At 43.8% G+C, this 22,988-nt stretch overlaps 1 protein-coding gene and 1 long non-coding RNA gene across 4 annotated transcripts in view; one reads left to right on the top strand and one right to left on the bottom strand.

The window, feature by feature from the left end:
• Nucleotides 1-22,988, top strand: part of LOC130275490 (guanine nucleotide-binding protein subunit alpha-14) — a 188,530-nt gene that overhangs the window by 113,661 nt on the left and 51,881 nt on the right. The window lies entirely within an intron of this gene.
• LOC130275523 (uncharacterized) overlaps nucleotides 7,270-22,988 on the bottom strand; it is a 49,528-nt gene continuing 33,809 nt past the window's right edge. The window contains exons 2-3 of the long non-coding RNA XR_008844813.1: nucleotides 9,978-10,166; nucleotides 7,270-7,364 (exon numbers count right to left, since the gene is read on the bottom strand). This is a non-coding gene — a long non-coding RNA (uncharacterized LOC130275523). The remainder of the gene's footprint in view (nucleotides 7,365-9,977; nucleotides 10,167-22,988) is intronic.

Below are 22,988 nucleotides of genomic sequence, written 5' to 3'. Positions count from 1 at the left end.
AGGAGCCATTCAGGGCTCCCAGCAGTGTTTTTAAAATGAACTTTGTGAGTGGCAGCGGGGGCCATGTCTATATTAAAAGCGCCATGGGAGGGGCAAGATATATAGCGCTGCAGGGGGGGCAGACATAGCTTATATACCAAGCCCGCCCAGCACATTTATAATATGCCCCCCTGCAGTGTATTAACGGAGGTATGCCCCCCGCCGGCGCATTTATAAATATATACCCCCCCCCCCGCAGCGCATGTATAATGTACCCCCCGCAGCGCATGTATAATGTGCCCCTCACAGCGCATTAATAAAGATAACCTCCCCCCCGCTGGAGCATTAATTAAAATATATCCCCCGCAGCGCGTGTATAATGTGCCCCCCACAGCGCTATATGTGTAAAGCATTCTAGCAGCAGCCGGCCAGCCCTATGCTGCTATTAAAATATTTTTCATTCATAGTGCTGCAGATGGCATGTGTATATAGATGCGCTTGGGGGGCAGACATATAGTGTTATCTGCCCCCCACAGCGCGCATATAATATATATATATATATATATATATATATATATTCCCCTGCAGTGCTATGTATGAAAAGTATTGTTTCAGCAGCATGGGGCCGGCCGGCTGCTGACAGAATACTTTTCACATATAGCGCTGCAGGGGCATATGTATAAAGTGCTGTGGGGGCAGATAACGCTATATGTCTGCCACCCCAGTGCATCTATATACACATTCCGCCGCAGTGCTATGAATGAAAAGTATTGTTACAGCAGCATAGGGCCGTCCGGCTGCTGCTAGAAAGCTTTTCACATATAGCGCTGCGGGGGGTGCATTATACATGCGCTGCGGGGGGTATATATTTATAAATGCGCCGGCGGGGGGGCATATCTTTATTAATGCGCTGCGGGGGGCTAGATATATAGGCTATATATCTTTCCCCTGCAGCGCTATATATATCTTTCCCCCCATGGCGCTTTTAATATAGATATGGCCCCCCTGCCACTCACAATGTTAATTTAAAAAAAAAAAAAACTCCTCGGAAACCTCACAAAATATGATGTAGCAGAATGATTATTGTAATGTAGAGAGGCTGTGCCTTTAGAAAATGGCCTACAGTTTAAAGTGAGAGTTTTAGTTTTTAACGTCACAATTTATATAATAAATAGGTAATAATCCAGAATTTTTTTTTTTTTTTTTTTTTTTTAGCCATGGAGCCGCATGGTAGGCTGTTCTATAGACATAACTTCATCAGTCTCTTCTTTATTACACCTCAGTTCCTGATGGACAGAGGTATTAGCAGAGAGCACTGTTGTCAGACTGGAAAGAAAGACACAATTTTTCACTGTAGTATACAGCAGCTGATAAGTACTGGAAGGGTTCAGATTTTTTAATAAAAGTAATTTACAAATCTGTTTAACTTTCTGACACCAGTTGATTTGAAATTTGTTTTCCACTTGTTTCACAGGAATTCTCCTTTAAAGGGGTACTCCGACGCTTAGACATCTTATCCCCTATCCAAAGTATAGGGGATAAGATGCCTGATCGCGGGGGTCCCACCGCCGGGGACCCCCGTGATCTTGCATGCCGCACCCCGTTAAAATCTGTCCCCAGAGCGTGTTTGCTTCGGGTCTGATTACTGTCGATCACGGGGCAGGAGCATTGTGACGTCACTGCTCCACCCCCGTGTGATGTCACTCTCCGCCCCCTCAATGTAAGCCTATGGGATGGGGCGTGGCAACTGTCACGCCCCCTCCCATAGGCTTGCATAGAGGGGGCGGAGTGTGACGTCACGCGGGGCGGTGACATCACAATGCTCCGGCCCCGTGATGGACAGTAATCAGACCCAGAGGGAACGCGCTCCGGGGACTGATTTTTAACGCCCAGTGGCGGGACCCCCGCGATAAGGCATCTTATCCCCTATCCTTTGTATAGGGGATAAGATATCTAAGCGCCGGAGTACCCCTTTAATTACTTTTTTCACCATGTTTTTGTCATGTCTGGCAGGTGTATATGTCGAGGGACTCACTGGCAGATACCTACACTCTATAGCTCTGGGATATGTGCTATTTCACCCAACAAACAAATGGGAATCCTGATGGAAACAACCATAACGGAGGACAGAATTACATTTTGTTTTGGGGTTTTGTTTTTTAGCTTCCATGGTCTATAAATAAGCTTGCCTTATGTGTTGGGAGATTTCCTGAAGCAAATGGCAAATGGACACCACATGTAAAAGCAATGTCTAAGATTGTGGCATGCAGTCCTAACACATTGGCATTTCTCTATTGTTGCGAGTCTGGTTACATATTTAGTAAATTTGAAAATGTGGCAGTTCCTCACCTGGTTTCAGCTAAAATAAAGACCAAAATATTATATGCGAACCTAGCTTTACAATAAAGAAGCCTAGTCACTTCTGAAGATTGAACCTATGTGTCCTCAGCTTTTTACAGAGTGTCTGTTTGTTTTTCTTTTTAGGGACATTCATCTAACATTTTATTATGCTTCTATGGGATATACATCTCTCTCTCAGGGCTGGACTGGTTGATTCTATATTTTGGAGCATAACTTGCAGATCTCAGATGTTGGACTATGTATTTGTGTGTGAATTGCTTTGCTACAGAGTCAGACCAAGTAACTAAGCCCCCACAATCATACACTTATGCTGTATCTCGAGGTGCACAGAAATGGAAATTTCAGAACCGAAACGAAACCGAAATAAAAAAAAATGTCCGACCGAAACCGAAAATGACTTCTCCCCGTCTTTTGGTAAAATGCAGCGTTCCGCTCATTAGATTCCCCCCACATTAGATTTCCAGCTCCCCCACATTAGGTCGGGAGTTCCCCCACAATAATAGGCAGCTCCCCCACAATAATAGGCAGCTCCCCCACAATAATAGGCAGCTCCCCCACAATAATAGGCAGCTCCCCCACAATAGTAGGCAGCTCCCCCACAATAGTAGGCAGCTCCCCCACAATAGTAGGCAGCTCCCCCACAATAGTAGGCAGCTCCCCCACAATAGTAGGCAGCTCCCCCACAATAGTAGGCAGCTCCCCCACAATAGTAGGCAGCTCCCCCACAATAGTAGGCAGCTCCCCCACAATAGTAGGCAGCTCCCCCACAATAGTAGGCAGCTCCCCCACAATAGTAGGCAGCTCCCCCACAATAGTAGGCAGCTCCCCCACAATAGTAGGCAGCTCCCCCACAATAGTAGGCAGCTCCCCCACAATAGTAGGCAGCTCCCCCACAATAGTAGGCAGCTCCCCCACAATAGTAGGCAGCTCCCCCACAATAGTAGGCAGCTCCCCCCACAATAGTAGGCAGCTCCCCCCACAATAGTAGGCAGCTCCCCCCAACAATATTAGGCAGCTCCCCCCAACAATATTAGGCAGCTCCCCCCCCCACATTAGATCAGCAGTTCCCCCACAATAGTAGGCAGGTTCCCCACAATATTAGGCAGCTCCCCACAACAATTTTAGGCATCTCCCCCCACATTTGTAGGCAGCTCCCCTCCCCCACAATATTAGGCAGCCCCCCCCCAACAATATTAGGCAGCTCCCCCCCCCCCCACAATATTAGGCAGCTCCCCCCCCCCACAATATTAGGCAGCTCCCCCCACATTTGTAGGCAGATCCCGTTCCCCCCCACATTTGTAGGCAGCTGCCCCCCAACAATATTAGGCAGCTCCCCCACAATAGTAGGCAGCTCCCCTCAACAATATTAGGCAGCTCCCCCCCCCCCCCCACATTTGTAGGCAGCTCCCCCACAATAGTAGGCAGCTCCCCCCAACAATATTAGGCAGCTCCCCCCCCACATTAGGTCAGCAGTTCCCCCACAATAGTAGGCAGCTTCCCCCCACCCCACAGACATACAGCATCCAGCCATATACAGTGTATGGCTGGAGGCTGTATGTCTGTACTGCTGCCCCCACAGTGTTCCGGTCACCGCTCCTCCGGCCCGGCATCTACTGCTATGGCCTATGGACCATAGCAGTAGGTGCCGGGACCGGAGGAGCGGTGACCGGAACGCTGAAGATGACGCGGTCACTTGCCTGGCCCCGGCCGGCGTGCGTTCTCCTGCGACGATCCTGCGGTCCTCCTGCGTCTCTATGGTTGTACGCACGGGACGTCAGTGACGTCCCGTGCGTACGACCATAGAGGCGGAGAAGCGAGGGACCGAAGGAGGATCGCAGGAGGACGCCGGGGAATGGCGAGTGACAGGCGGACATCCTTATGTCCCGAAAAGATTTTTCGGGACACAGGGATGTCCGGGATAGGAATACTTCTTTTTATGTGACAGGGCCGGCTCCAGTGTGTGGCTGCAGGCAGGGGCCGACCAGAGCATATAAAACCTAATACTGTATACTAAAAACCAGGGGGCCTCCAGCTGTTGTGAAACTACAACTCCCAGCATGCCCGGACAGACTTTGCCGGTCCGGGCATGCTGGGAGTTGTAGTTTCACAACAGCTGGAGGCCCCCTGGTTTTTAGTATACAGTATTAGGTTTTATATGCTCTGGTCGGCCCCTGCCTGCAGCCACACACTGGAGCCGGCCCTGTCACATAAAAAGAAGTATTCCTATCCCGGAGAGCGCACCCCCCCAGATGTTGCGCCCTGCACCCCCCACGAGTGCATCTGCCACTGGCAGTGTTTGCAACTTGTGCTGTGGGCGGGCAGGGGAGGTTGGTCATTATCGGCACATTTTTTTGTTGTTTCGGCATTTCCCTGAAACAGCTATTTTCGGCCGATATGTATCGGCCGCCGATATATCGGTGCATCCCTAGCTGTATCCTGTGGATAGGGGGTTAGTGTTGATTGATGACTTGGTCACTAAAACAAGGCAAGTGTATGGAGGGTAAATCTAATTTGCTAACTTGCTAACCCTTTATTTCCCACATCACTTAAAATAATAATCTTTGTTTGCATCGCACACTAACAAGAATATGTTAAAATTGTGATAGCCTGGGGGAGTAGGGTATATGGGAGTGTAGCTGTGCGGTTACTAAGGGTGCTTGCTTAACCCTTTCTATTCGTGGTGCCAGGGTGGGGGCTATTCTCTGTATGCTTGTCCTACCGCCACCCTTCCCAAAAGCGATAGGGAGATAGGAAATAATTGATTGTCCACAACCGGAGATTTGCTGAAACTTGTTGGAACTTTTAATGAAGATTTTAAGCAATAATGAACAGGAACAGTCCATATAATGGAGTCTATTAGAGCTTGACAAGTGGTTGGGACCTCGTGAGTCTATTGAGCTTAGGAAGATAATTGTTGCGGTGATCCACTGGATTTAGGGGTTTAGATTCGGTCCAGTAATCACTCTAGCTTTAGTGGGGATTGAGATTTTAACTCACGGTTTAGGTTATGCTGAAGCCGGCAGGTTTTCTGGCCTAGCTTGTCTTTGAAAGTTGCGCAGATCCGTCCTGCTAGTCTGGCATCCACGAGAGCAGCAACCCAATAGAGAGATAATAGGCTACAGCTCCCTTATATGGGCAGGGGCTGGACATAAGCTCACTGGTCCATACAATTGTCAATCTCCTGTACAGAGAGTTATGGGTAGCATGTGACCTAAGGACCTCCAAAGGTCCTCCAACATACCATAGAGGAATTAACATGGTCACATGACCGAAGGTCCTGCGACGCTAACAAGGTAAGTAGACTAATATACACTATATTAAGTATACACATTATTAAATATGCACATATAAACATTATAGAATTAGAATAGAAGGAGGCGACTAGGGGCTTTCCCACCTGTGGGACTCTACCTGAACATAGTAACTCTGACTTTGGGGACCACCATACAAGGTACGGTATGCAATACGGTAACGGGACACCACAAAATCTTATACTAAACCCTCTACCAAAATACCATATAATTGTATCATTTTGGTTAGCGAGTTGGCCATACCTACATATGAAACACTAACTGACCACTATGTGTCTGCAGTACACTTTAGTAAGATTAATGGTCTATCATATACTTATTAAAAAATATAAATATTTAATATAAATATTAAAATCAAGCTTCCCTTGTCAGTTTCGAATGATGGAATGACCATTCTCAAGGGCAGGCAATATCTGCCCACATTTGTGTAAAAAGAAAAAAAAAATTTGACAGCATGAAATGTTTTTATCTAGTGTACTTTATTACTATTGGAGACACATTCATTTCTTTTCTGAACATGATTTTAGGGGTGATGCTTTGCAGCAGCTAAATGAACCATGGGAAACATTAGTCTGAATCTCACTTACTGATTTTCTATGGGAGAAATGTCTAAGCATCCTCTTTGCCACATTTACCACCTCCTCACTGCACAGTTCAATCACCTGTTGTGAATGGTGGGTGGGTCATGTGTTATCTTTATAGTTCTCGTTATAATCCAGCCTGTAATAACAAAGAGACTGATGAAGTTATGTCTATAGAACAGCCTACCATGCAGCTCCATGGCAAAAACAAACTACATTTCAGGACTATTTTTTTTTTTATATAAATTGTGATGTGAAAAACTAAAACTCTCACTTTAAACTGTAGGCCATTTTCTAAAGACACATCCTCTCTACATTACAATAATCATTCTGCTACATCATATTTTGTGAGGTTTCCGAGCAGTTGTATTTTGGGCTTCATAGTCTCACCAGTTTGCAGTCTCAGAATTTTCTCTTTAGAAACTGTTTATATTGTAACATGGAAATGCAAGTTTGCAATCCTTTTAATGATTTATCCCTGGGTTCCGAAGTCTTCCACATTACACAACCGCACATTCATGGACAACTGCAATGTTATGTAATATGATGGACACAAAATAGGATTTGCTGTATTATGTGGCGAATGCAGGTTTTAGAAAGGTAAAGTGTAAAATCCAAGTGCCATGGGGTCTGATGTAGCATAATTATTTACATTACTACTTCCTGAGTAGCCAGGCTAAAAATAAAGCTGTCACTTTTAGAACACCATGACCACCATGTATTGGAGCGGGCGCTGTTTACAACACTGGGAGGGAGAGACTCTGGCAACTAGTGAAGATGTATTATTGAATCACACAATCTGCTTAATCTCAAGTATTAACCCTTGGCGAATCTTTTTCATTGCCTTTCCTGCCTTATTAAAAGATATTATATTCCTGCTTATAAGCTCAAAAGTCATGGTTTTATTTTCTTCATTCAGAAAATCTAAAGTGTTAAATGCAGATAAAGACAGGAAAAGCAGCCTTGATTTTGGCCTGTTTACCATGCCTTGACATCATTAGATTTAGAATAATTTTTTCTTTAACATTTTTGCTCACATTGTTCTTGAGAAAAGGTTGTTTACCATACACTGTATCAAGTGCATCTGCCTCCGCTGTAGTTATCAAATCTAATGCCATCTGGAGCTGTTGTTCTATTAAAAAATAAAAAATAAATTACATTATTTGTCACATTTGTATTTTTAAAAGTTAATTGATAATCACATATCAGACACCTAGATACAAAGGGAATAAATAAAAAGTATTCACTTATGACAACTGATGCAATTCACTAAGAATTGAGGGTGAATTGCATTTCCATTATATAACTGAAAGTGTTCATCAGTAAAATAACCCTTTCCCGACAAACTCAACTTTTTCACAAAAAGGGGCGTGGCTTCATGCATTAACCCCTAGAGAACATGTGACCTACACGTACGTTGCTGCTGCCTGGTTTTTAGCACACAGCGACATATGAACGTCTTTGTACAGTGAGTCTATGAAGCAAGTGCAGGAGCTGCACTCGCTCCATACACGGTGAGTGACTGACATCACTCACAATGCTGCAGCATTAAAGAAGGTGTGTCATCTTCTACCTTCCAGTAGACAACACAACAACGTGACTGCAATGGTATGATTGCTTTCCTTGATAGCAATAGTCCTCATTGAAGGTCCTGTGGTGATCTGCCATGGGGCACCCCTTTAAGTTGATCATATCTCAAATTTTTGTATGGGTCATTTATATACTTAAAGGGGTACTCCACCCCTAGACATGTTATCCCCTATGTTATCCACTGGGACCCTCCACCATCTCTGGGCCGGTGCTGTGGCGTACATGAACACGGAATCATTTCTCATGGCTAAGATGTTCAATGCCCCTCATTAGTTCAGTTGCTTTTCTCTGTACCTTTTCCAGCTCCAGAATGTCCCTTTCATGAACCAACGCCCAAAACTGAATGTCGTTATGGGGAAGCCATTTTGCCTCAGCTGTTTTTTTTAACTGTTAAATATAACCGGTCACTATGATGTGGCCTAACCATGGGAGAAAAGCGAGATCTTGCTTGTATAAAAAATATACATTTATTGTAGTCTTCTTGACATCATGGCAGACATTACATTAAACAAGAAATATTCATATAAAGGTCCTTAGCATAAGTAGATACAATAGGAAGGTTATGTAGGCATGTCCTTAGACTTGTCTCACCAGCTGGGGTTTCTATGTGTTGGATCCATCTTGGAATATCCTAAGATTGCCTCCTCCTGTTAGCATCCTCTAGCTGTCATCTTTCATCAGGCTGGCTTGGTCTGGTCTGGCTTGGCCCCACCTTCCTTCTTCATTAACTTAGCTTCTTCCTTCGTTCCTGAACTTATATACCATAACTATGGGTCTGTTTGCTATGATTGAAGTGTATCTTTTATATATGTCGGCGTGTTTATCCTAAGTAATCCCTTAAATACTATCCCTTTAAATATACCTATATAGTATATATCTCCTCCTAGTGAGTTGGCTGAATATGTATCTCACATGGGTGTATGCTAGTGCTGGGCGGTATACCGGTTCATACCAAATACTGAAATTTTTGTCCTGCACAATATGACTTTTTCCCCATACCGCAATACCAGTTTGGCCCCTCCATCTCTGGAATGAATGAGTTATCAATCCAGCACTTCACTGTCCCGGCATCGGGGAACTAATCATATGTGACCCGTGAGCGCTGTTCTGCCCCCCCCCCCCCCCAATTATCAGCCCAGCGCTGTGCTGTCCCCATCGGGAAACTAATCACGTCCCCCTGCAACCGCTGCCCTCCTCGTCGTCCTGTTTATTGCGGGCCGCTGCAACTCTGTACTGTACGCTGTATCCCTATGCCCGGGCTGCAAAAGATAAACAAAATAAACTTTAACTCACATTGCCCTGTTGGTCAGGTACCGGCCTCACCTGCTTCTGGGGATGGGAACTTTGGAGAGCCATCAGCCTATCACCGGCTGCAGCGATGTTTCACCTTGGCCGGTGATAGGCTGAGTTCACTGTCATGTAAGGCACTCTGGACGGATTCTTACAAGACAGTGAGCTCAGCCTATCACCGGCCGATGATAGGCTGACTGCTCTCCGACATTCCCATCCCCAGGAAGAAGCCCGAGACCGAAGAAGGAAGGTGAGTTAAAGTTTATTTTGTTTATCTTTTGCAGCCCGGGCATAGGGATACAGCGTACAGTACAGATTTCCTGCGCCGGCAGCCCGCAACAAACAGGAGGGCAGCGCTTGCGGGTGATGTGAATACTTCCCCGATGGGGACAGCGCAGCACTGGGCTGATTAATGATTGCGGTGGGGGGGGGGGTTAAGGAGAAGCAGAACAGCGCTCGCGGGTCACATTATTTTTTTTGGGGGGGGAGGGGCGGGGGAAGAGAGAGAAATACCGTTATATACTGTGGAACCGCCATAAGTTACAAAAATACAGTGATATACATTTTTGGTCATACCGCCCAGCTCTAGTGTATGCATTATGTCATGGCTACATTGTTATCTGATTGGATACTGCTAACCTTACATATATGGTACTTCTCTGAAGTATCAATGTGACTACGTGACTATTCCCCTGAAATAGTATATAGTGTGTCATTAAGTACTTCTTAGCTTAGCAATTCTATCTATAGGATTAAGCTAGCTCAATTTATATATTTAACTTGTTCCAGGTTCAATTCAGACATCTTGTTTCCTATACCCTTGCTTCACAGATTACAATGATATTGTATATTAAAAAATACTTACCACATTTTACATTAATTACCCTTAGAGATATGCTTTACAACACGCCCCATGGATATGAACACTGCAGACTGGCAGTGCAGAGCTTATTTCTCAGGGAGGGGGATGGGCTGAGCTTCAGCTATTGTGATTGTTGGTAGATCTTCTGTTGTCTATATACTGGTGTCATCTTTCTCTGTATTTCTGTCTGTGCTGACATTTAAAGAAAAAAAAACTTTTAATATATAAAAGACTTAACATTAAAACCTGATTCAAAGTATAGATCATTTTCTGATGACACGTTTACTTTAAAGGGTTGTCTGGAGACCAACCTTTTTATGTAGAACGGAAGCCAGGTGCTGCAAAAATAAAAATAAATACTTCGGTCCAGACTCCCTGCTGCTGTTCCTGCAGGAGATGTGGCTGGGGATTGGGGCTGATGATCCTTTATCTATGAATTAATTTTTGTGGCACCTGAGGGTCTTTTTTCCTGGACAATTCGCTGCTGATGCTACCACTATAACCACTTTTCCTCCAACCTTTTGTATGCAACTGTAATTCCTGTTAGAATTGTCGGTGAAAAGCAATCTGTCACTGTGTAAGTTGCTCTGCTCCTTTTGTGCCAAGACTATTATATTAAATGTAATGCATATAGATTTTTCTTTTTGTAGTGGCTTATTTTAGTTTGTGTGCTTTTTTGTTATCCTGCTGGTCACTAGCTTGAAAAGTAGAAGTTTAAAGGGGTACTCCACTGGAAAACTTTATCATTTTATTTTATTTTTTTTAAATCAACTGGTGCTAGAAAGTTAAGCAAATTTGTAAATTACTTCTATTAAAAATCTTAATCGTTCCAGTAATTATCAGCTGTTATTTGCTCCACAGGAAGTTCTTGAATTTCTATCTGACCACAATGCTCTCTGCTGACACCTCTGTCCATTTTAAGAACTGTCCAGAGCAGGATAGGTTTGCTATGGGGATTTGCTCCTACTCTAGACAATTCCTGAAATGGACAGATGTCCGCAGAGAGCACTGTGGTCAGACCCTCCTCGAGGGTGCAGACCAGGTTTGGATAAGCAGTATAACTTCAATGCAAAAGGGGTATACCTGGGCCGTATGAAGTGTCTTCATGATGTGAAACTAGTAGCCTTCCTTCTGTGGTATACCCCCGTGTCTGAGAGTGTATCCTCTCCCTCCCCGCATGTGCTTTACTGTACATCTGCATGCATGCTTTTAATAAAGCATTGAATCTGAACTTCACTACAATTAGATGCTTTATGCTCCACAGGAAGTTCTTTTCTTTTTGATGCAAAAGAGAAATGTCACACTCACCTAAGTACTGGAAGGATTAAACTATTTTTTAATTTTTTTCACTGCAAAGTAGAATTGGTGGCGCAAAAAATTAAGCCATCATATGGAATTTTATGTGCAAAATTGAAAGAGTTATGATTTTTAGAAGGTGAGGAGGAAAAAATGAAAATGCAAAAACAGAGAAATGAGTCCTTAAGGGGTTAAAGTGGTATGCCAGGATTTTTTTTTTTATTTGACTATGCTACAGGGGCTGTAAAGTTAGTGTAGTTCATAATGTAGTGTCTGTACCTGTGTGTGACGGTTTTCTCACAATTCTTCTGTGATTTTCACTCCAATATTTATTTTTACCAGCATACAAAATGACTGTTGTCTCGGATTTTTCCCAACTTGCAATGTGGCCGAGACCTGACTCGCTAGTCAGCTGATGACAGGGAGCCTGTCTGCTTCAATGGGTGTTGGGATCGCTTGGTGGGAGAGAGATCAATCTGCAACTAATGCAACAGCTGTAGGCACCCTGATTGAAAACCACAGGTCTTTTGTTTCAATGGGTGGGGTGGCTGTGTGGGAGGGAGGAAAATGGAATTGTGGGATATGTAGTAAAAAAAATGTCAAACAGGAAATACAAGTTCACAAAAAGCTAGCCACAGTGTTATGGTAATCTCACAACATAGCCATTGATCCCCAAGACAAGCGCAGATCCTTCCTAAGCACGTCCATTACTGTCTGCCAGGTACATACTAAAATCACCTTATGCTGGATAACCCCTTTAAGGTGGCTCACTCATCTAATTGGAACGGTCCATAGAGCAGGCGATATGTTACAAAAATAAAAAGATTGTACTTTTATATATTATTTGACATCACTGTAGATTGTAGAACAAAGGTACAATTCACCTTTATTCTATAATGGTGTTTTTTCTACAGAAACTAAGCTTTTATGATATGATATTTTGTTAAAGATAAGAAAAGTTACTGGGCCATTAATCACTTCATCTTTCCCATTGATGTTTCTGTTTCCTCTGTGATCTGCTTGAAATGTCTTAATTCATTCACTGCACTCTCAGCCAAGTGTGTCAGATTGAGATAAATAAGCTTTTCCATAGCATGACAGGATCAGAGCTCGCCTGATGAGCAGAAAATATGTTCATTTTAATAGAGCAGTGTGTGTGGCTCTGGTACTTCCTCCTTCCTTCCTTCCTTCTAGTATCATAGCAACTGAATGATGGCAGGACCATTTGTACATTCTCCGTGCTGTCAGATTTGATGGCATGCCAGTTATTTGTTTCATATCATGAAGTGATGGCCTGGATGACTGCAACACACATGCTTCTGTTATTACCATATTAGACACAATGATATGTCGTACGTAGTGGCCACCTACCTTTTCTTAGAGTTGATAATACACATTTTTACACTAAGCTATTGTTTTACTGATCTCTTTTCCAATTATGTCTTGCTGCTCCTCTTATGGATCTCTGCATATCTGACAACTACAAAGCCTGGCTGCTGTACAGACACATGCTGCTTTTTCTTTGCCAAAGCATTTCATGCAGTCTTTCTAGCAGTAATGGAAGATATACAAGGTGTAATGAACGTTTGATTGCCTCTAGAGATGAGCGAAGTTAGTGATTCGATTCGTCACAAACTTCTCGGCTCAGCGTTTGCTGACTTTAGCCTGCATAAATGAGTTCAGCCTTCAGGTGCTCCGGTTGGCTGGAAAAGGTGGATCCAGTCCTAGGAAAGAGTCTCCAGCCCACCGGAGCACCTGAAAGCTGAACTCGTTTATACAGGCGAAAGTCAGCAACTGCCGAGCCGAGAAGGTCGTGACGAATGGAATCACTGTAACTTTGCTCGTCTCTAATTGCCTCTTCTGTTTTTATAAGGTGAAGGCTTTTAAAATAGTTAGCGCTAGAACAAAAACTACCTTTCCTTCTTCCTATCCACGTCCAGCTGACAGTCAACTTCCTGCCCCCCCCCCCTCCCCTCACCTCCTATACTCCTCTCACTTATAGCCATTTGAAAGGGAGAAGCCATATCATGTTTTTCAGCGTATCTGGTTCTTCAAGTAAACTTGGCTGTTCAAAGCATTGTGTTTTGAATCCAAGCCAAATTCAACAGCCCTAATTACCATTTGAGACAATTGTATGAAACAAGTAGAGGAAAGGGAGGAGGACTTGGGGGGTGTTTATGTAGTTGTACAATAATGTTTCTTTTAACAATGTTAAGAAATAAGCTGCAGATATCAAATTGACCGAATGTAACCCTTAAGTGTCTCTGTCTTTCAGACAGTTATAGTTTTACTCTCTCTAGAAATAAGGAAACAATTATCTGTTTTTGTAAACAAGATAACCTGAAGAAAAGTATAATCTGTATAACATTTGTTAGGTCTACTATATGTAACATAGGATTGTACTCTTCAATTTACAATCATTTATTTGTGAATTAAGTTCTAATATCATACAGGATTGCTTTTTGGTTTCAGATAGGCTGGTAAACCTACGTTATATTAACCCCTTCCTGTTCGTTAAGAGAACTGTCCATTTTTGTGCCATCCTGCAAATAGGTGTACATTTATGTTCAAAGGGATGGTGGGAGCACAGTTCAACAGGTGCTGGATGTGTCCACTGTGATGGCTGAAATGTAAGACTTTTTTAGGCTCAGCTGTTTGACCCTGTAGATTCCAGTGTCAATAATGGTTACATCATCTACATTGTTAGACAGAGGGAGGGGGCACACTCAAGCATACAGCAGGGCAATGGTGGATGACAATTAGCCTGGGTGAAATGAGAAGGATTTAATTTTAAAGTCCCCTAGTGGGATTAAACAGTTAATCAAATAACGTTCAAGTAATCTGAAGTAAAGGTTTGAACCATAAAAAAAAAGATTGATGATGATTAATTTTAATTAACAATATATTTTTTATAGTTCGGACATTTACGTACAAGGTGATACAACATATGTTTATTTTTTGAGTGGGAAAAAAGACTAATTCAGACTTATTAGGGAAGGGGTTAAATTGACATTTTATTTTAATAGTTCGGACATTTACGCACGTGGGAATACCACGTTTGTTTTTGTTTACATTTTTATTTATTTATTTTTTAATGGGAAAAGGGAGGTTAGGGAGGCAGGCAGGCGGGCAAGCAAACTTGAAAAAAAATGTTTTATAATTTTCCCCCACAATTTTTTAGTCCCCATAGTGAACCATTACTTGCAATCATTAGATTGCAAACACTGAACAATTGATCAATGCTGTGCCATAGCCTTATGTTCTGGCTACTGACAGCAACCAGGGCCTACCAGGTTTAAACTGCGCTCAGCTGCTCAGCACACTTCATATTATGGGAAAGGATACAGAATGTACATTTATGTCCTGTGTCCTTAAGGCAGTGCTTCTCAATTATTTTCTGTCTTCCCCCCCCCCCCCGGAAGAAGAAAACATTTTGCGTCCCCCGCGCGACTGTAAATAGTATGATTTGTCTATAAAATTGTTATAAGTACACCTCTGCATAACACTGTATCTTTATTAACGTATATGAGGATTTGTACACTGACGACAAGCGGGGCTCTGTACACTGACGACAAGCGGGGCTCTGTACACTGACGACAAGCGGGGCTCTGTACACTGACGACAAGCGGGGCTCTGTACACTGACGACAAGCGGGGCTCTGTACACTGACGACAAGCGGGGCTCTGTACACTGACGACAAGCGGGGCTCTGTACACTGACGACAAGCGGGGCTCTGTACACTGACGACAAGCGGGGCTCTGTACACTGACGACAAGCGGGGCTCTGTACACTGACGACAAGCGGGGCTCTGTACACTGACGACAAGCGGGGCTCTGTACACTGACGACAAGCGGGGCTCTGTACACTGACGACAAGCGGGGCTCTGTACACTGACGACAAGCGGGGCTCTGTACACTGACGACAAGCGGGGCTCTGTACACTGACGACAAGCGGGGCTCTGTACACTGACGACAAGCGGGGCTCTGTACACTGACGACAAGCGGGGCTCTGTACACTGACGACAAGCGGGGCTCTGTACACTGACGACAAGCGGGGCTCTGTACACTGACGACAAGCGGGGCTCTGTACACTGACGACAAGCGGGGCTCTGTACACTGACGACAAGCGGGGCTCTGTACACTGACGACAAGCGGGGCTCTGTACACTGACGACAAGCGGGGCTCTGTACACTGACGACAAGCGGGGCTCTGTACACTGACGACAAGCGGGGCTCTGTACACTGACGACAAGCGGGGCTCTGTACACTGACGACAAGCGGGGCTCTGTACACTGACGACAAGCGGGGCTCTGTACACTGACGACAAGCGGGGCTCTGTACACTGACGACAAGCGGGGCTCTGTACACTGACGACAAGCGGGGCTCTGTACACTGACGACAAGCGGGGCTCTGTACACTGACGACAAGCGGGGCTCTGTACACTGACGACAAGCGGGGCTCTGTACACTGACGACAAGCGGGGCTCTGTACACTGACGACAAGCGGGGCTCTGTACACTGACGACAAGCGGGGCTCTGTACACGGACGACAAGCGGGGCCTGTACGAGAGAGCAGGGCAGCGGGCGCACTGCTCGGTGGCACAGTGAACTCCGACATGGTGGGCTGCTGTGCTTAGACTTGAGGTCACGTCTCCCCGGTGACGTGACCTCACGTCTGAACGTAGCAGCGCGCCATGCCGGAGTTCAAAGCGCCTCTCCCAGGCAGCCACACTGACAACCCAGGGCCGTAAGTAAGATCCAGCCGTAGAGTTGCTAGGCAACCAACGCCGTGTGGGACGCCGCTTGCGAGTGAGTCGGGCCCTCCTTTACGGAGCCTCGCGCCCCACTATTAGAGAAGCACTGCCTTAAGGTGTTAGGGCTATGTTGGCCTTCTTGGACAATAATCACTGTGTAATAGGGCCTTGTGTTTAAAAGGCCAGCAATCGGCTGACTAACAAGAAAATGCTATTTGATGGCTGATTGGGTCTTTTGAGCAGTCAAAGAATCATTGCATCACCTGCATATCTCCCGTTGTAATAGGGGATGTTCGTCCAATGAGTGATTGCAGCAAAGGGCAACATGAAAGAACTAGGATCGTGCGGCCCACTGAATACAATAATTGAACTGTTATTTTCATTATAATTTTGAGGGTACATAATTCAACAATTATTTTAACATTATAACTTTAACCCCTTAATGACGCAGGACGTATATTTACGTTCTGCTCCGGCTCCCGCGATATAACGCTAGGTCACGCGTTGACCCCGCACCATATTGGGTCAGTCCCGGCGGCCATCAACGGTTGGGAATACCAGACATCACCGATCGCAGTGATGCCCTGTATTAACCCTTCAGACGCGGCGATCAAAGTTGATTACTGCGTCTCAAGTGAAAGTGAAACTTCCCGACAGCTCAGTCGGGCTGATCGGCACCACCGCGGTGAAACCGAATGACTGCTCCGGGCCTGAGATCCAGGCAGGAGCAGTCAAGCGGCGATAACACTAATCAATGCTATGCATTGATTGCATAGCAGTGGTCAGTGTAGGAAATTAGTGTGTGCAATGTTATAGTCACCTATGGGGGCTATAACATTGCAAAAAAATAAAGTGTTAATAAATTACATCGCATGGTCAAAAGTTTAAACGTAAAAAAAATAAGAATTCCAGAATTGCTAATTTTTGGTAACTTCATGTACCATAAAAAGCAATAAAGTCCCATGAAAAAAAAAAAATGATACCGGTAAAAATTACAGATCACGGTGCAAAAAATTAGTCCTCATGCATTTCCGTATACAAAAAAATTTAAGGGGTGTTCTGGGCAAAAACATTTGATCATTTTAACATTTGATGGCCGTCATGACCCCTCCCATAGACATGGAGGGGGTGTGGCATGGCGTCACGACCCCAGTCCCGGAAACCCGGAGGCTTCTGAAACTGGAGACGCAGCTCCCGTATAGAAAGCGGTGGGCGACGATCAGACATCTTATCCTCTATCCTTTAAGTTATAGGGGTCAGAAGAGGACAATTTTAAGCATTCACATTTTTGGACAAAAAGTTAAGTTTTTAAAATTAGTAAATTAAAACAACACCTGTATTTTGTTGTAATCATATGGCTAACACATAATTTTTCCTGAAAAATCCACTTTGTAGACACGTGTTTTACTGTAGATTTAGTGATAAAATTAATTAAGTCATTACAAAGTACAATTGGTGGCACAAAAACAAGCCCTCCTATGGGTCGAAACAACAAGCCCTCCTATTAGAATGCAAGGAGGAAAAAGCAAAAGTACAAAAATGAAAAATCGCTGCATCTTTATGGGGTCAATGTTTATAGCTCATCAGTGAATAGTGTGCCAAATTCTTCCATTACGGTTTCTTAACATGGCATAACATAAAAAAAAAAAAATCTCACAGAATTTACAAAATTTATGAGGACCTTTTTAGTAAAGTCAGGGGTGTGGAAATTTTATTAAAAAAAACTACTTGTCCACGGGCCAATTTTCGCTTTTACGCTCATTTTTTTCCTCCTCGCCCTATAATAGCCATACATACCTACTATAATGATACCTTTTAATTGTTCTATAGCATATTCTCTGGACCAAATATATATATTAGGAGAAGTGAAATTGAAATAGTAAAAGATAATTTTGCAGATTTGGTGGTTTTCTTGTCTACGCCATTTACCTTGTGGTTGAGATAACATGTTAGTTTCATACTTTAGGCCACCTGATTACAGCAATACCAGATTTTATATAATTTATGTCATGTTTTACAAATTTGAAAAAAATTCAGAACTTTTTAGAATTTTTTTCATTGCCATTTTTTGACCCATGTAACTATATATTTTTTTTCGCATACCAGGCTGTATGAGGGCTCATTTTCTGAGCCATAATCTGTATCTGGACCATTTTGGTATCGATCTGACTTTTTAATCGCTTTTTAACTTTTTTTCTGGGGATATTATAAAAATTGCAATTCTGTGTTTTTTGTTGTGTTTAATTTTTTTACATTTACTGTACGGGATACATAATGTTATATTTTAATAGGTCGTACAATTACGCGTGAAGCGATAGCAAATATGTTTATTTTTATTATGTTTGCATGTTTTTATATAGCAAAAGGGGGTCATTTGAACTTTTAACATGGAAGAGGTTAATGTGTCTTTTTTTTTTTTTTTTACTTTTTTTTTATACACTTTATTAGACTTATAGGAGGAATCATTAGATTCCTCATACAGATGAATAGAGTTCTATTGAACTCATTGATCTGTGAGCTCTGCAATCCATTGATAGAGCCTGGTCCAGCCCCGTAAATTTGCGCCCCGTGCAGACGTGCGACCGCTCCTCCCCTCATCTCTCTGAAGCTAATGCTGGGGGGAGTGAAGGCAGAGGACACAGGTCTGCACGGGGAGCAAGAAGCCACGCCCCCCTCATCTCCACACGCAGGTCTGCATTGCAGAAAGAAGGCAGAGCAGGCGAGATAGGACGTGCACAGCTTCTCATCTCCCCTGCTCTGTCTTCAGAGGACGCCAGTTTCCACAGCCGTGGGCTGCAGAGTATGGAGCAGGCAGGAATTGGTAGCCCGCTCCATACAGTCTGCAGAGCTCCGCAGTGCTTGTCAGGTCCGGCCCTGCTTGCCCGAAGCCGGGCCGGAAAAATTCACCTGCCCGGTGCCCGAAACTGCCTACATCCCTGAAAGTAAATGGAAAGAAAGCATGCAATCTTTAACATATACTTGTGTAGGCTATGTTCCTTGGCTACTCCAAGATGCTAATACTACTTTGGTCTTAAATATTTTTGTTTGTTAGAATGGCTGGTTTATTCTAATAATATAATGCTAGAAAAAAAATCATAGGGTACTTTCAAATGGGTGACATTAGGACACTTTTTTTTATGACAGCAGTTTGTGCCTTTGTGGCTAGGGTCACTCATTTGTTTAACATTTCAACAGAGCTCTGAAGCATATGGCCTTTGACTTTATTGACATCTTAATTGGTAGGATCTGGAGTAAGCTGGTCAAGATTTTGCTCACTAACCTAGCTTCCAGGCAGGCCTTCGGAGAAGACTTGAACCACATTAGTCTAATTTTTTAAGAACAGGTATTTCCACATGTTTGATTCCCTTTAGCTTATCTGTATGTTTAGAGCAAAATCAAAATGTTCTACGCTCTGTGGCTTTAGCTACTTTTATATACTTGGCCTACCTCAATGCATCAGTTTTCGGTCTGTAAGACTACCACAACAGGGATTAATTGTGGTGTGAAAATATTCCAGCAGCGCTTCAGTAAGCAGTAGACATTTGAGATTATTCATATGCAAACATCTAAGTGTTTAGAGAAGGCAGCAACTGACCAAAGAAGCAAATCCTGTTTTACAAGTTTGAGCTATCAGTCAATTCGGTGAACCTGCATTTTACTCCTTAAAGGGAATTTTGCTTTTGTATGATGGCAAGTATGAGGTTTGTCTTTTAGAACAGTTTCACTTTGATTCTTGATAAACAAAAAAATGTTTATAGCTTTCCAAAGTTGGCTTGCCTGTTTTTTTTTCTGTTCGTTTGTAAAAAAATAAAATAAAATACAGTAGCACTAATACATTTTATAGACTTTGTCTTTGCCTGTTGTACTATAGATTGACTGTAACCATTCAGGTCTAAGCAGAAGGGTAGGTTTTGATCCATTTTTTAAGGACGTTTGGTAGAAGCAGCCTTGCTACTATCCTTGTGTTTACAAGTATTGTTATTTTGAAAGTCTATACAAGTTATCTGAATTATCACAAATGCCTCGCCTTTTCCATTTAATGCAGCTAAAAAAAGATACTAGCAATGCTAACTATAATATCGCCTTCAGTTTTTTGTCACTGTCTCATAGCAAGATAAAAAATTTAATGAACTATATTAGTAGATGTTTAGTTACATTAAAGAGTTATTCATTTAGTAATTTTTTTTAGTTTTTGTATCTTTCCCCTGGAAAGACTATTAGGAAGACTAATAAATATTTGGATGCATGTGTCTTTACATAGGAAGAGGTTTTAAGTCAGCTATCCAACGTCACAGGTCCCTGATGGGATGCACCCAAAGTTCTTAAAAGGGCACTGTCAGATATAAAAACTTTTTATATGCTGTACATCTTGGCAAGACAATATATACTTAAAGTTTAAAGAAAACTGCCTTTGAAAATCCCTCCACTAGGAGTTCCCATACCTCTTGGGACTCTGATGAGTCCCACTGCAGCATAAGTGTGTCCAAGGGTCATAGACACGTGATGGCCGATTGATAAGGCTTCGGGAGGAACACAGCCTACAGCAACACTGCTGTAACACAGAGTTAGGCCAGTAAACCTGACTTCAATAGTGGAGAAATTAATGGAAACCCTACTAAAGGATAAGATTGTGGAACATCTTAAATCTCAGACTGCAAGATGAAAAACAAGATAGATTTTACTTCAGGTAGATGTCAAACTAGTGCTGAGTGGTATACCGGTCCATACTGAATACCAAAATTTTTGTCCTGCACGATATTCATTTTTACCATACCGCAATACCGGTTGGGCCCCTCCCCCTCGGGAATGAATTAATTATCAACCCGACGCTGCGCTAGCCCACCATCGGGGAACTAATCACATGTCACCCGCAAGCGCTGCCTTTCTCGTCCTCCTGTTTGTTGCGGGCAGCCGGCGCTGGAACTCTGTACTGTACGTTGTATCCCTATGCCCGGGCTGCAAAAGATAAACTTTAACTCACCTTCCCCCGTTGGAGAGCCGTCAGCCTATCACCGGCCGCAGCGATGTTCCACCTCGGCCAGTGATAGGTTGAGCACACTGTCTATTGGCACTGCAAAGTAGAATTGGTGGCGCAAAAGAGAAGCTATAATATGGAATTTTAGGTGCAAAATTGAAAGGGTTGTGATTTATTAAATGTAAGGAGGAAAAAACTTAAGTGCAAAAATGGAAAAACCCTGAGTCCTTAAGGGGTTAAGACCAAAAGCTTACCATATCCAAACATTCAAATGGATATGCTAGATTCAAAGCTCCAGCAAGCACATGTTATGCCAGGAAAAAAGAGCAGGGAAATCGCTTCATTTTGGACTGACTGAAACAAACTTGATTTTCTGCAATTTAAGTAGTTGTTCTGGCAACATGAGTCTTAAAGAAAGCCAAGAGTGAGTGAACACATGCGTTACATTAATCTTTCCCTCCAAGCAGAATGCACAGCAATATTTTCAGGAGAAAACAGAACAATGTGTTCTTACTGAGCACGACTTACAATTCACCTATATTATCCTTTTTAAGCAGGACCTCAACATTCTGTAAAGGTTACACATTCCAGTACCTTAGTAAAACTAAAGGATCAGTTTCTATGTTTTAAAGGACACCTGCAGCGGCACAGGATAGGGTATAAGTGTTTGATCGCGGGGGGTCCGACCGCTGGGACCCCCCCCCCCGCCGATCTCCCTAACGGGAAGGCCGCCATAAGCGCTCGTGGTGAGCGCTAAGGCACGTAGCGTTGACCTAGAGGTCGACGGTGACGCCCCGTCTCCTCCCCGTCCCCTCCCCGTCCCCTCCCCGTCCCCATACAGTTCTACGGGGGATGCGGGGAGGCACGAATGCTGCCTCCCCGCCTCTCCCATAGAGATGTATGGAGGAGGCGTGTCTGCCGCAACGTCATGCTGTGGCTGGCACGCCCCCTGCACGGGACAGCCGCGGCCCTGTACAGGAGATCACCGGGGGCCCCAGCGTTCGGACCCCCCGCGATCAAACACTTATCCCCTATCTTGAGGATAGGGGATAAGTGTTTGTAACGCTACAGATGTCCTTTAAGATAGTGACAATCTTACCATCGCATGTGAGTCAAGGATGCCAAAACTGTAAAATTAGGCTACTAAAGGGGTGGGTTGTTGCTAGGGCAGTGCAGTACTGCATAGCAAGCTGTAGCCAATCTAGTGTGGATCCCAATTAAGGGTGCAATTACACCACATTTTGAGTCCAGCAGAGATATGGCGGCAGCCAGTTTTGAAATTCTCCTGCTGCATCCAGCTGCTCAAAATCTGTTGTAAATGCATCCCGACATAGGACAACCCCTTAAAGGGGTACTCCGCCCCTAGACATCTTATCCCCTATCCAAAAGGATAGGGGATAAGATCTCAGATCTCAGACACTACACAGATCACTTCCATGCATTAACATGGCAATGATCAGTGTTATTGGCGGTGAATTGCTTAAGCCTGGATTTCAGGCTTGGAGCAATCAATCACCGATCAGATTCGCCGTAGGCAGGTAAGGCACTGATCAGGACATAGCAGTTAAGGCACTAGCTGATCAGGACAAAGTGATTTCACTGCCATGATCCCGATCAGCCTGACTGAGCTGCCGGGAGTGTACTTTTGCTACTATAGATGCTGCGATCATCTTTTAACGGCGTGTCTAAAGGGTTAATAGCACGCGGCACAACTATCTGTGCCGCACGCTATTAGCCCAGGGTCCCGACTTTCATTAGGCGCCGGGACCGACCCGCTATCATGTGGGATCACGGGGTGGCCCTGCGTTATAGACCAGGCGCAGGGCGTACAGGTACGGTTAAGTCGTACACATTAGCCATGTCAGCCGAATCTGCTGATTTTGGTAGGTCAGTATTTTATTATACTTTACTAACAATTTTGTTCCATTAGGAAGTAGTAGGGAATGTTTCTTTGATTGGTGGTACAGTGCTTTGAAATACTTGGGCTATGTT

This window comes from Hyla sarda, chromosome 1, assembly GCF_029499605.1.
Source record: "Hyla sarda isolate aHylSar1 chromosome 1, aHylSar1.hap1, whole genome shotgun sequence".
In the NCBI taxonomy this organism is placed as follows: domain Eukaryota; kingdom Metazoa; phylum Chordata; class Amphibia; order Anura; family Hylidae; genus Hyla; species Hyla sarda.
This window is presented reverse-complemented; position numbering and strand designations above follow the sequence as displayed.